The 15,796-nt window shown below is 39.9% G+C and overlaps 1 protein-coding gene across 7 annotated transcripts in view; it reads right to left on the minus strand.

Annotated features, from left to right (window-relative positions):
- LOC135212751 (organic cation transporter protein-like) overlaps positions 1 to 10,825 on the minus strand; it is a 78,494-nt gene extending 67,669 nt beyond the window's left edge. For 2 of the 7 annotated variants that reach the window (XM_064246484.1, XM_064246478.1), the window contains exon 1: positions 3,330 to 3,445. The gene's annotated coding sequence lies outside the window, so the exon portion shown is untranslated. Of the gene's footprint in view, positions 1 to 189; positions 566 to 3,197; positions 3,446 to 10,681 lie in introns of those variants that run through there. The other 5 variants (XM_064246480.1, XM_064246479.1, XM_064246483.1 and 2 more) reach the window with 5 other exon arrangements.
- Positions 10,826 to 15,796: the final 4,971 nt, after the last annotated feature.

The raw sequence follows: 15,796 nt of genomic DNA on the forward strand, positions 1-15,796 counted from the left end.
TCAACAGTACAGAGAAAGTATTTCTAATAAAATATGGCGTATTTATTTTAATTTTCGTTGGTGAAACAAGGCTCTATTTGACTGTAGATTTTAGCACGTTTTAATTTATGTGGTGTACTGAATTTAGAGGCTATGTTTCTGTTCGATTATTTTGTGTTTCCACTTATAACTGAGAATATATAAGCATACTTAATTTGTGTCCTTTTTATTGGATCCTTGTTGTTAGCATAGGTAGTCGTAAGTACGAGTATCCATTACGAAGACCACTTCACATTAAGTTAGGAAAATCTTGCACGCGTCCCGAGTAAGCTGGAGGTCGCATCACGCCTTGTCAATTTATCAATCTACATCGACGAAAAGTTAATGACCTTTCTCACCTCATGAAAAATACTAAACGAAGGTTGAGAGCATTCAGATAAAAAGAGATCTCATCCCGAAATTAAAGAATGAATGCTTGAGAAGACACATATAAGAAAGAGCACTTGTAGTAGTTGTAGTAGTTGTAGATCACCTACAGCAATCTTCAAAATGACTAACCCTAAACCTCTGCACATCACTTGTTCATCAGGAGTTGGCGAAGTTACCACCAAGACTGAGAAATAAAGGTTCTGCTTCCAACATTACATTCTGGGGCGTCCATGAAAGCGACAAGAAATCACATCAAAAAGCCATATATGTAAGGCTAATCAGGCACTGTCTAGACAACATCAAACAGCAAGGAATCTAAATTAAATCCAGCAGGGCCACTGATAACATTCCAGCGAGGTGACTGGTCAGACCAGTAAAGTTAACAAAAAACAAATACTAAAAGATTCGGCACAATCGAGTTTTCTATACAGCGTATAAAGCCGTACGAGAATCTCAGCCACGGCCCGCTGATGGCCTGTGTTGTTAGCACCGCTCTCACACGCACGATCATGGCTAACTTTATTCTTAAATAAAATAAAAAGTACCGAGGCTAGAGGGCTGCAATTTGGTACGTTTGATGACTGCAAGGTGGATGGTGAACATACCAACTTGCAGCCCTCTAGCCTCAGTAGTTTTTATGATCTGAGGGCGGACAGAAAAAGTGCGGACTGACAGACAAAAAATGCCATCTCAATACTTTCATTTTACAGGAAACTAAAAAAAAATGAGAAAATTGGACAGAAAACTACAAAAAATGAGAAAATTGGAACTTTTGTTAAATAGAATTAGACTAAGAAATAAAATTTAAAATATGTAATCCGTACAATTCACCATGTTAATATAATGTAAAATCATTGTTGTAATATGTTAACATTTAGGCCATAGTGAGAACACTTGTACCCTTACCTAAATAAAATTATGGATGAACCACACTTTACTCTTACTAATTCTTAACTTTCCAAACTATGCCCTCACTCTTCTTTCAACCATCTTACTTATCATAAAAAAAACACTCTAGCCTTGGTAATCTTTTAAAGATCTGAGGGCGGACAGACAAATAGCTTGCCACAAAACCCATCACGGTTCCGTGAAGTCAAAAAAATCAGCGTGGTCCTCAACCCAAGTGGAACGTCATTCTTTTGTCTTTCTCTCTCTCTCTCTCTTCTCTCTCTCTCTCTCTCTCTCTCTTTTTTTTTTTTTTTTTTTTTTTTTTTATCTCTCTCTCTTTTTTTTTTTTTTTTTTTTTTTTTTGTCGTCGTTGTGCATCTCTTCATCGACAGAGCGTTTCCCCGAAGCAAATATACAGGGTGTCCATAAAGTCCCAGTACCATTGCAGGTATTTATTGCTTAGAATGGTACTGGGACTTTATGGACACCCTGTACTGTGTCCATAAAATCCCAGTACCATTGCAGGTATTTATTGCTTAGAATGATACTGGGACTTTATGGACACTCTGTACTTGTCCATAAAGTCCCAGTACCATTACAAGTATTTATTGCTCAAAATGGTACTGGGACTTTATGGACACCCTATACATACAGAAGGAAACACAACTACACTGCCTCTTTCGGTCCCTCAATGCTAATAAAATCAAGGACGGACCCTTTCATTAAAAAACAAACAAACAAACAAATAAATGAATCCACAGCCTCACCGTCTCTTCATTCAGTGGAACAGTGAGATATAAAATTCTGGCCCAAGGCCAAGCGCTGGGACCTATGAGGTTGAATCATTCAGTGCTGAAACGGAAATTGATGGTAAAAAATGTTTGAGAGGTGTAACAGGAGGAAAACCTCAAAGCAGTTGCACTATGAATCAACTGTTAGGAGAGGTTGGAAAGTAAGATGGAAGAAAGAGAATATGAAAGGAGGTACAATAAAAGAAACGAAAGGGGTAGGAGCTAATGGCTGAAGGGACGCTGCAAAGAACCTTTCAGTAATGCCTACAGCGCACCGCATGAGGTGCACTGACGGCACTAATCCTTACGGGGTTTTAGGGAAAACCGCTTCATTCACGTTCAAAAGTATCTCTTTACAAACTATATATAAAAAAAATTATTCATGACAATATTATAACTTTGAATCCTCCAGTTTCGAAGCCACCTAGAGGCTGGCCACAGGGAATACTGAAAGCACGAGCATAAAACCACGCGTGACAACTTCAGCCGTTCATTCCTTCATGAATTTTATGACGCTGCGTTGGAACCTCTTTTGGAATTTCTGGAATTCTGCGAATCGAGGTCATCCATCCACCTATCGGCCCCTATCGGATAAAATTACGGAAACATAACACACTCCACTAAGGAAACCTTTCCATTCATTGTAGAAATTCATAATAAAGTAAATTTAATACGATCTGTAAGGCACTACAGCTGAGTCTAGTCCAAAGTATTCACAACATTCTATCGTAAACACAGTTGTTAAATTATCACTCGCGAATCGCTTATACAAATGACCACAAAACAATATATATGATCTCAAGCTCCGTAGGGGGATACGGCCTGTAGGCATTACTTAAGGTTCTCTGCAGCGTGCCTTCGGCCCCAAGCAGCTACCCCTTTCATTGCTTGTACTGCACCTCCTTCCATATTCTCTTTTTTCCATCTTACTTTAACGCTCTCTTAACAATTGATTTATAGTGCAACTGTTTTGATGTTTTCCTCCTGTTACACCTTTCCAACCTTATACTCTCAATTTCAGTTTCAGCGCTGAATGACCTCAAAGGTCCCACTGCTTGGCCTTGGGCCTAAATACTATATTCAATTCAACGATCTCAAGGGCCAACATACTCCACTATATACTCTTCTGTATCATTCAAAGGGATTAACCAACACTTTAGCGCCTTCATAAGAAGCAGACAGCATACAGGCTCTGGTTGGGTTCCATAAAAACTCCGGTGTGTCGTAGATACTGCGTAATACCTAGAGTCTTAGAAAGTCCTGACCGTCTGGTGTACGAGATATATAAACTACTTAGCCCGGCACTGCATGAACTTGACTGCTGCTACGTCTTTAACAAAACTGAAGACTCAAGCAAACTGTAAAGATTAGATAAGTATTTAAAAACTCGACCTACTTAAAGGTACAGGTACACTCAATGAAATACTACGTAGAGGCTATCGACCTTTAATTAGTTCATGAGGTCAACTTAAACTGCAGCATCAGAATACACAATAATGCAGAATCAATATTCTCTATTCTCACGTTACTATGAGCTCTTCCTCTATATTAGCAATACAGGCTAGAACTGCAATTGGTATATTCAAACTACGCCATTTTATTAAGGATAACGAAGTTGAAAAATAGTTTTATTATGTTAGGTTACTACGTGACTATATTTTTTTCTTTCTTCCAGAACAGCATTCCAGCAGTCAGTCGGCAAATTGCAATCAAAACACCAGATGCACTGCTAAAGACTTGAGTCGCTCTCTCTTCCATATTAAGAACAAAGAACGCCTGGAGTTTGGCCATTAAAGCACGAAGCCAGTTTCCAAAGATAATTACCACCATTAGTTGAATTGAACTGAATATAGAATTTGGGTCACACAGAGCTGAAACAGAATTTGACAGTAAAAAGTTCTAAAAGGTGTAACAGGAGGAAAACCTCAAAGCAGTTGCACTATGAATCAATTGTTAGGAGAGGGTGAAAAGTGAGATAGAAGAGAATATGAAAGGAGGTACAGTAAAAGAAACGAAAGGGGTTGCAGCTAGGAGCCCAAGGCACGCTGTAAAGAACCTTCAGTAATCCTGGAACCCAGATGAACGGTAGCCGAAGACGCTGAGTACAAGGGGTCACTAGTCGCTTATCTGCTATATGCGTCATATCTTTCGTTATCTATGAAACCAATTTGGGATATCTGGTCACTCGTTACGAGGGAGAATCAATTTGTACTACTTCCTATCTCCTACTTGGAAAAATAAATAAATAATCACATGGGGATCAAATCAAGCGTAATACGACATCTCAAAGGATGTCACAGTTCAAGTTGCTCAGAGAGCCAGGAATTCCAAGGAAAATGACAGACAGAACTAAAATATAAAAAGGTAGACTGATTTCATTGGGTACGCTGAGTGCATACGCATTCTGAGTACATACAGAGTTGGCAGAGAGAGGGGCCCTTCATGAGTAAACCAACCACGCTATGCAAAGCAACGTATCCGAGTCGAAATAAAAAAAAAAAAAACCATTGAACTCTCAAGGTCAACTCTTCTTCTTCTTATCCAACTACTTCCTTTCATCAAAATCCCATTCACAAACCTGACCCCACAACACGAAAACCAGAGGACGAAATTAACATCCTTGGGAACGAATTTAGGACTAGCAGAGAGGTCCTCCCCCCACCCCACAACCCCCGGGGGGGTCACAGCTACGCCGTTCTCGAGGACTCGCAAACGTATATATACGCAGTCTGAAAGCGCGTCGGCCGCAACAAGAGGAACCAGTTGTTTTCCCGCCATGAAGAGATCCGTCAATTTTAAATGCCAATTCTTTTCTGCCTTGGTCTGAGTTTCTTAAACATTCCTTCCATAACAGTACACGTAATTCGCGGTCTGGAAATAGGGCATAATTTATCGTGAAGACATGGTGAACTCACAGTAGTACGTGTCTGTGTGTTTGTGTTTGTGTGTATGTATACATATGTATATAATATATATATATACATATATATACATATATTTATATATATATGCTTTTACTTTGCATGAAAAGTCACTTCAAGAACAAAACTGAATATTTAATTTAAGCCAAAGGCCAAGCACTGGTAACTGTGAGGTCACACAGAGCTGAAACGGAAGTTGACAGTAAAAAGGTCTGGAAGGTGTAACAGGAGGAAAACCTGTCGGCAGCCGCTCTATGAAACAATTGTTAAAGAGGGTGGAAAGTGAGATGGGAGAAAGAGAACATGAACGGAGGTGCTGTAAAAGGAATGAAAGGGGTTGCAGCTAGGGGCTGAAGGCATGCTGCAAAAGAACCTTAAGTAATGTCTACAGTGTACCGCATAACGGCAATCCTCACCTAAGAAGGACAGATCATTTCAATAAATGTTTTCATAATTAAATAACCATTACTCTTTCTATATCTCCACTTATCTCCTGCCTCCACTCGCACATTTCTTATTCAAGTAGGCCTCTGGCCCTTCCATCTATCTAATCTTCACTTATCCCCTGCCTCCATTTTCACAGTTCTTATTCAAGTAAGCCGCTGGCCCTTCCAGTTATCTAATCTTCACTTATCTCCTGCCTCCATTCTCTAACTTCTTACTCATCTTGGTCTGGATCTTCCAACTCTTCTGGTGCCCAAAATAGCCAACCTGATACTGATGGGTAGTGCGAAAGACATGTACAAGCCATCTCCATCTCCCTCTCATAGCTATCTACTCTAGAAATGTAATTCTATAATTACTCTAAGTAATTACTCTATCTGAAGTAAATTACATCAGAATTACAGAAGGGTGAAGGGTTAATTAGGAGAATGCAGAGTCTGATTAAAATTGCACAAAAGCATAAGCACTAATTATGCGGGAAAAGTTAGCAGACATCGTAAGTCACTACCCTTTCATGCTCATTTATCTCTCTTGATATTCAAAATTTAGTAAATGTCTGTGAAAGTACGTCAGTGCTAACCATTAGAAAGGCCTGGTAAAAACTGCAAAATACTTAAAAACAGACTGTATACCATGTTTGTTAATCTGAATACATGCTCGCATGTCTGCTAATCAGCAGCCAGGCATCACCAAGTGAAACATCTAGCAGTTCAAGAGATGGGGTCAGTCTGGGTCCAGCAGTCCACACACCAGCTTTTGAAGAATGCTGGCAGAGCTTAAGAATAGAGGGGGCAGATTAGATGAGTTTGGGTGTGGGCGTGAGGAAAAGATTAAAAATATTAACAAAAATAATTCACCCTTGAAGGACCAGAAATTTGAAGATCTCGGCTTACGTCATGTAAGCCAACCTACTGGCTATCAGTCTACCAAGCACCAAGTGGTTTCTGTACCAGTGCCTACGGGAGTTAAGAAATGGCTGTGGGCTAACAATCTCATCCCTTAAGACTTGCTAAGAAACCTACCAGAAGGCTGTATCTTCCTGGCAACAACCCTTTGGAGGTATATAATTCCTAAGGGCAAATGAAGAAAGAGGGCCGAGTTTAACCTCTTACTCCACCAGAAAGAGTGCCGAGTTTAACCTTTAACTCCACCAGAAAGAGGGGCGAGTTTAACCTCTTACTCCACCAGAAAGAGGGGCGAGTTTAACCTCTTACTCCACCAGAAAGAGAGCAGGGTTTCATTCTCAAGCAAGGCAGAACGATTTAGGCCTGTTAACACCCATACGTCTTCTGACATAAACCTAGTGGTTCGTGAGCTGTTGTAGATCACAGCAAGGGTGAAGGTTATACGATGGCAGCGTTACCCAAAAACACTTCCTTCCTGTGTGACTCTGCCTGTGTCTATGTGAAAAGAGACGCTATGATCGCATCTTGAACGTGTTGCATCAATACCTTGACTTGAGCATGTTGGCCTTATACCCTACTATAGTAGATCCACATCAACCGTGCATCTGACGTCTAGGCCAGTCCCCTATGGCGCTCCTGATTGGCTGTTGATAAGCCAATCACAGGGATGGACACTCTCAGTCTCTCGAGAGAGTTCACATAGGTAGGATGTATGTTCCACCTCTCCTGGGGGATACTTTTGAAAGATATATCCCTCAGGAGAAGTGGAACATACATCCTGCCTATGTGAACTCTCGAGAAAGACTGAGTTTCCAGCCCTGTGATAGGGCTTATCAACAGCCAATCAGGAGCGTCGTAAGGGACTGGCCTAGATTGATGTGAATCTACTATAGTTAAAATTTAATGTTGACCTAGTCTATTCTCATTTTTCAAGGTACTGATCTTTTTTTCTTCTCTTCTCGAAGTTTATCTCTCATGTATACTTCTCAGATAAGACATATGATCAACGTTCTTCTCAGCCAGTCATTCGAACCATATATATTTACGAAATTGATGTGTCTTATAAATGAATGGCTTGCACTTCTACAGAGAATCGCTGACACTTCGACTGGAACGTTTAAGTTAGGTTGTAAATAACTTACTCGTCTCACAATCATAAGGTGGTCATACGGACTTAGGAACTTACATTTATACTAACGTTAACATCTGCAGATAAGCGTTTCCCAAATTACTGCTGTTTGCATTTCAGTCCAACCGTTTCTAAACAATGTCCACTTTCCCAACGGTAGTATTATTATTACCAAATAACAGTGTTTTCACAGAAGAGAATATCCATGTGGGAAAATGAAATAAAAAACACGGGTTAATGAATTGGTATCATTACCAAATAACAGTGTTTTCACAGAAGAGAATACCCATGTGGGAAAATGAAATAAAAAACACGGGTTAATGAATTAGTAAATAAAGAACCAAATAAAAAATATATACAAGGCAACGTTCTTAAAGAGATAAACACAAACATGTCGAAACGTCAGTACTTTCAGTCAGCAAAAAATACATAAATAAATAAAAAATAGGTCTTATTTTTTCTTCATGTCTACCATGAATACATAAGATAAAGCAGAGGGTCCGGTTAGCACTGATAAAATTGGAAATAAAAAAGGGGTCACAGTAGTACTGGATAAATCTACTTCGAGGTTTTTCGTGGATGAGCGCATGTGGATTCTCTCTCTCTCTCTCTCTCTCTCTCTCTCTCTCTCTCTCTCTCTCTCTCTCTCTCAGGACTCCCTTTCCAACCAGTTTTGAGTGGTTGTGATTACCGAGGGTACGATATACTTACCTCTTTGGAAAGTCAGAAAGAAGACGACTCAAGACAGGAAGAAGTTGGTGAGAGCAAACACAAAACTATCTGTCCCTAACTGCAACAACAATATAAATAGATAAATAAAATTACCGTATATTCATGTCATTATTATTCACCAAGTGTACGTAGTTCTCACTATCAACCAAACGCAGACTTCTGCGTGAGAAACGCTTCAGGAGACTGGAACCTTTTCCACCAACTGGGATTCGAACTCATGCGTGTGAGGTTGAAGAATGGCGCAGCCGAGCAGAGAAATAATAATACTATTACAATCATTCAAAATGTGTTACCCATACCTTCAAAATGGAATGACTCAAGAACTGTTAACTGCCTAAGCAGGCGTCTACAGAACAGGATAGGATGGAACGCAGAATTTAGGCCAAGCGCTGGGACTTATGAGATCATTCAGCGCTGAAAGCGAAACTGGTCGTTGAAAGGTGCAACAGGAGGAATACCTCGCAGTTGTAGTGTAAAACAACGTTAAGTCATGCCTAAGCTACCCACGGGGCAGAACAGGACAAAGGGGTGGAAAAAAAATGAGACGAATGGATTCATGAGCAAAAACTTTAATATTGTTGCAATTGCAATTAAAATTACAGAGCCCCTTCCATTTTATTCACGCAGGTTTCAAACATCAGAGCGCTGCCTTACAACAATTTATACACCGCATATAGTACTAGCAGGAGAGAAACCATTCCAGTGTGGAAGCGAACGTTCATTAGTACCCTCCCTGGCTTATCTAATTGAATCTAATAACAACAACAACGCAGCGAAGTATGTAGACACATTGCTAGTTATAATTTCCTTCACATTATGCTTGTTCATATTTGTACTATTCAACTCTTTAATATAGGAATTCTCGTATTGACCTCGCTAACAAACAAATTCATGATAAGTCTCTCATAAGGTAGAGTCCTGGTAGACCAATGATGAAATTTACAAGAACGCTCTCTTAGCTGAGATTCCCAACGAACAGGTTTTCGCCCGCCGAGCGGATGCATGAACGCGACGATGCACGTGTAGCCTCGTATACAATCTCGGCGCTCGGCTTAACAAGGCAATTAAGGTTAAACTCGTCTAGGATATTAACTTCTAATTTAATATAACATAGCAAGATGAAGATTGCGTGTTTTTTCATTGCATTTGTTTCTGTTCTATAATGCCACTCCCTGCAAAATTCGAACAGTTTTTTCTGCTCCTCAGACATCATAAAAAAAGAGAAAACAGCATTAGATCTATACTAATGCACAGAGATGCGCAAAAAGAAAGAAAAATAAACTGACTCAAAACATGCTAGATTGTTTACAAAGCCGGTCATTAACATCACCTCTGCGTCACTCGGAATCCATAAGTAAGGGAATTATGCTTCGGTCTAAGGATACTCTTACTCTCGCGGGCGAATAGCAAATATCAACGGTGCTCATCATTTGTAACCTGATAATGATTCGACTGATGAGTAGTGACTAAGTGACGAGACGCGCACTTCACACAAAGACCACTTGTCAATCAGGTTTAACGGATCAACTACTACTACTTATTTTGCGCACAGCGTTTACTTGTCAGAATTTCATATCTCGTTTCTAGTGACACAAAGGTTCACTTTGATTCCGAATTGTAAAGATTTTTCACTTCTGTAACAATAACGGCACTGACAACGATCAAAATATATAATAAACGCATCAAGAAGGCAAGGTAGTACTACACCATAATCGGCAGACTGGTATGACGCCGAAACTGTTTTTAAAGGTGTTACATCGAAGCTGTTGAAAAGGTTTTGTCGACTTCGGCCTAAAGTTTTAGAACAGCATTAGGAGCCAGATGTCAATACAGTAAGAAATACATATAATAAGGGAAATAACTAGAATTCTAAGCGTGAATTAAACCATGATGAAAGTGAATACGAATAGTTTTGACATGTTCGCTAACCTTAAGATATACAAACTAAAATAACAATATAAATATTAATATTTGGCAGCTTAAAAAGCCCAAAAAATCGAGGGACCCCCTAACGTGATATTATGATTACAATAAAATTCTTGTGTAATACTGAAATAAATATTTCATTTAAGAAAGAAAATCTGCTTTGTAACCGGTATTGTTATTAATTGCAGTTGCTGCATAGCTAAATCTGGTTTAAATTAAGTAGTATATGACTTACGCATCGAATTCCTGATAAATGTCTCGATCAGATAAATGAATTACGTCGCAATCATCAAATTAACTTGCAAAAGCAACAAACATTCCACTTGGAGAGAGAGAGAGAGAGAGAGAGAGAGAGAGAGAGAGAGAGAGAGAGAGAGAGAGAGAGAGAGAGAGAGAGAGAGAGAGAGAGCGTTTACTCGAGAAGAACATAACTCCACTGCTCAGGATAATTCTTTTTGAACAAAAAGGCCTCCATCGAAGCCAAGCGCCTATGTAGGAGGGGGAGGAGGAGAGGAGGCCAACGGAACGTGGTCTTACCTCGGCGGTATCTAGCGACAGAGTAATATTGCTTCTCTTTGCAAACCCACCCAGCAACTTCGGTCTAGCGCGCTTCCTCCTACTACAGCTGCTGTAGATTACGCACACACGCACACTAACCCTTATCACGGCCCACTTTTCATGTATACTGTCCACCTTTAGTTTATGGTGGCGTGCGTTTGCTCTGATTTCTTGTAAGAAGTAGCATATAGTCCTCCTGTTTTAATGGGTCAAAATTGTTCTACAAATGGGGACAAGTACTCAGCAAAGAGTACCTACTTTCCTCCTCTAAACACTGATTTATATCCACGAAATTATCATAGGGAATTAGTAATGTCTTCAAATTATTTTACGAGTTACTAATGTAATATATATAGTTACTAAAATCGAGAACTCATTGTTGAGTTTACTTGTTTTATTACTGTCAAAGTTTCCGGCAAAATGTGTGATTTAAACGCTGCTACTTAAGTAGCACTTGTGGAGACGCCACCGTCTACTTTTACACCTGACTTTTATTGTGTAGATTTGAACCACAAACTTGAATGTGACAAAGATGTAAGATTCCCTGATACTTACAGCCTTTTTATTTAACATTCAGTCTATCATTCAACAGGTATACTATTAAAAAAAAAAAAGCAAAATATTAGTTCTAACGACCGTGGCACGCCCGCATGACCGTTAGAAGTGAGCCCCATTAACAAACAACAAAACGGATAGGCCTAGGCACAGCTGAACTTTCTTACCCCCTTCAAAACTCGGTCAGTCTAGTTACCGAGTGTACATAAACCGGTTTGTTTAATTTCTAACAGAACGACTCGGAACAAGAAATGTTACACTTATTTTGAAGTATGAATATCCTCTCTTTTATGGTTCGCACTGAGATACATATTTACCTTCAGTACTACGCGACATAATTTGGAGACCCAGGTTGCTTAGTACTTTTTCCCCAGAGCAGAATATTTCTGAACAAGTTTAAGACGAAGAAGGCCTTCATTTATTTTACGAAGGATATTACACTCCAATAGAAAGTCATTTTTAAGTTCAGAGTTGTTAGAAAACGTGGTGAATTTGTGACTAAAAGCCGCGAGTTACTCCACGTAAAAAGATACAAACGAGGCTCTCTGCTCTCGCATGAAAAGGTCTAGTTTGCCGCCCACTCAGTTTGTTAACGGGGTTTGGTTTTGAAAAAGGTGCCACTAGGCCAAGGTCTACCCTATTTTCAGCCTGGCATTGATCAAAACGGCAATTCATAGGATATATTTCGACAGAACCCTTCTCTGTAATTTATACTTACAAAATATATCATTCATTACCGTCAGATCTGTGATTTAAATATAAATCCTATAGTAAACTATATTAATGAACGTTAGTCTCAATGAACTTTGAGATAAGAACTGAAGATGATCTGGATATCGACTCCTCAAGTGCCTTACTTCTCTCAGTTTCAAACGTATTCTAGTATTATCTGCCGCCTTAAAGATAATTAGAAACGTAGCCTCATCATCGTTGTTATCACTCAAAACGCCACGTGACACGAGAGGCCTCAATGAAATGCTACCGCTCATGTCTTCTGGTTATTCTTCCACATGTTTTATCAGTTCTCACAGCTCTCATCCAAGTTCTCATTTCCAAACTGAGAAGTACTGAGTCTACACTCACTGAAATTAATGTCGGCATAAATTACACACGTCCCAAGCGTGTGCCCGTGAGACTGCAAGGTTTTATCTTATTATTAACCTTAAGGGGCATCAGACAATGACGTATGGCAAACTATAACTGGAATGGAATATAAAATATCGGCGCTTCCCGGGAAAACTGTGGATGACAACCGATAAACTCTCTTATTCTCTCTCTCGCTCTCTCTCTCCTCCCAAACCTCTCTCTCTACTCACTCTCTTTCACTTCCTGGCCCTCTGACTCTTACTCTCCTTCTCTCTCTCAGGTTCTCCCTTTCCTGTTAAAATAGTTGCTTCAGTCACATTTCCCAGCACTTTTGCCATTTTTTATTTCATTCCCCCCACCCCCCTTTCCATTATGGGGGCAGAACTAGGACTTGAAGGGCATCTGGAAAGTATCTATTAACCCCAGCGACCTAAAAAACTATATTTTTCACCCCATCTCATACACCCTCCTTATTAGGGGCTGAACTTGGTATTAAACACTGCAAAACACATTTGATCCCCAAGGGGCTAGTACTAAACACTGCGATACACACTTCATCCCCAAGGGGCTAGTACTAAACGCTGCGAAATAATATAGATGAATCACTGTTTTGCCATGTTTAGTACTAGCCCTCGTTGGTGACATTTATATAGTATATATATATATATATATATTATATATATATATATATATATATATAGAGAGAGAGAGAGAGAGAGAGAGAGAGAGAGAGAGAGAGAGAGAGAGCGAGAGAGAGAGAGAGAGAGAGAGAGAGAGAGATAAATAACTTCCATGATAAATACAACATAAATTCTCAGAATGGGGAAGTATTATTCCTCACATGATTATGCATATCATATTAACAGACAATTGTCATTTGGAATATCACTTTTATATTTGACAAAAAAAAATCGTGTCTTTTCTATAATAACAATGATAATAATAATAATATTTTTCTCCTCTAGATGATGATAATAATAATAATAATGATAATAATAGTAATAATAATAAGATTAGTAGCAGAACTGATGGGGATTCGAACACCAACACCACCAGCACAACCAACCCAACAGAAACCAAAACAGCAACCTCCTTGGAAAAGGCGCCTGGAAAAGCAAATCATGGTGATGAGATCTGACTTCAGTAAACTGAAAGAGATGGCAGAAAAAAGGCTAAGAAGCAAGAAAACAAGGGAGGAACTCAACGAGAAATACAAAGTACAAGAGAGGGGACTAAACAACACAATAGAAGATGTAAAACAGAGGCTCAAGGCCAAAGCACATAAGATCTAACGGTACATGAACAGGAATAAGGGATACCAACAGAACAAACTATTCGGAACCAACCAGAAAATACTATACAGCCAACTAAGAGGGGAAGACAACCACCAAGAAATTCCTGAAGCTGAACCAAGTAAGAGACTCTGGGAAAACATATGGAGCAATCCAGTATCACACAACAAACATGCAACATGGCTCCAGGAAGTCAAAGAAGAAGAAACAGGGAGAATAAAACAAAGATTCACAGAGATCACGACAGACGCAGTCAGACACCAACTAAAGAAAATGCCAAACTGGAAAGCCCCAGGTCCCGATGAAGTCCATGGATACTGGCTCAAAAACTTCAAGGCCCTACATCCACGAATAGCAGAACAACTCCAGCATTGTATCTCAAATCACCATGCACCCAAATGGATGACCACAGGAAGAACATCCTTAGTACAAAAAGACAAGAGTAAGGGTAAAAATAGCCAGTAACTACAGGCCTATCACCTGCCTACCAATAAGTGGAAGTTACTAACAGGTATCATTAGTGAAAGGCTATACAACTACCTAGAGGAGACAAACACCATCCCCCACCAGCAGAAAGGCTGCAGAAGGAAGTGTGGGGGCACAAAAGACCAGCTCCTGATAGATAAAATGGTAATGAAGAACAGTAGGAGAAGGAAAACCAACCTAAGCATGGCATGGATAGACTATAAGAAAGCCTTCGACATGATACCACACACATGGCTAATAGAATGCCTGAAAATATATGGGGCAGACGAAAACACCATCAGCTTCCTCAAAAACACAATGCGCAACTGGAATACAATACTTACAAGCTCTGGAATAAGACTAGCAGAGGTTAATATCAGGAAAGGGATCTTCCAGGGCGACTCACTGTCCCCACTACTCTTCGTAGTAGCCATGATTCCCATGAAAAAAGCACTACAGAAGATGGATGCCGGGTACCAACTCAAGAAAAGAGGCAACAGAATCAACCATCTGATGTTCATGGACGACATCAAGCTGTATGGTAAGAGCATCAAGGAAATAGATACCCTAATCCAGACTGTAAGGATTGTATCTAAAGACATCAGGATGGAGTTTGGAATAGAAAAATGCGCCTTAGTCAACATACAAAAAGGCAAAGTAACGAGAACTGAAGGGATAAAGCAACCAGATGGGAGCAACATCAAACACATAGATGAGACTGGATACAAATGCCTGGGAATAATGGAAGGAGGGGATATAAAACACCAAGAGATGAAGGACACGATCAGGAAAGAATATATGAAGAGACTCAAGGCGATACTCAAGTCAAAACTCAACGCCGGAAATATGATAAAAGCCATAAACACATGGGCAGTGCCAGTAATCAGATACAGCGCAGGAATAGTGGAATGGACGAAGGCAGAACTCCGCAGCATAGATCAGAAAACCAGGAAACATATGACAATACACAAAGCACTACACCCAAGAGCAAATACTGACAGACTATACATAACACGAAAGGAAGGAGGGAGAGGACTACTAAGTATAGAGGACTGCGTCAACATCGAGAACAGAGCACTGGGGCAATATCTGAAAACCAGTGAAGACGAGTGGCTAAAGAGTGCATGGGAAGAAGGACTAATAAAAGTAGACGAAGACCCAGAAATATACAGAGACAGGAGAACGACAAACAGAACAGAGGACTGGCACAACAAACCAATGCACGGACAATACATGAGACAGACTAAAGAACTAGCCAGCGATGACACATGGCAATGGCTACAGAGGGGAGAGCTAAAGAAGGAAACTGAAGGAATGATAACAGCGGCACAAGATCAGGCCATAAGAACCAGATATGTTCAAAATACGATAAACGGAAATAACATCTCTCCCATATGTAGGAAGTGCAATACGAAAAATTAAACCATAAACCACATAGCAAGCGAATGCCCGGCACTTGCACAGAAACAGTACAAAAAGAGGCATGATTCAGTGGCAAAAGCCCTCCACTGGAGCCTGTGCAAGAAACATCAGCTACCTTGCAGTAATAAGTGGTACGAGCACCAACCTGAGGGAGTGATAGAAAACGATCAGGCAAAGATCCTCTGGGACTATGGTATCAGAACAGATAGGGTGATACGTGCAAATAGATCAGACGTGACGTTGATTGATAAAGTCAAGAAGAAAGTATCACTCA

The sequence above is a fragment of the Macrobrachium nipponense genome, chromosome 41 (assembly GCF_015104395.2).
Source record: "Macrobrachium nipponense isolate FS-2020 chromosome 41, ASM1510439v2, whole genome shotgun sequence".
Taxonomy (NCBI): Eukaryota; Metazoa; Arthropoda; class Malacostraca; order Decapoda; family Palaemonidae; genus Macrobrachium; species Macrobrachium nipponense.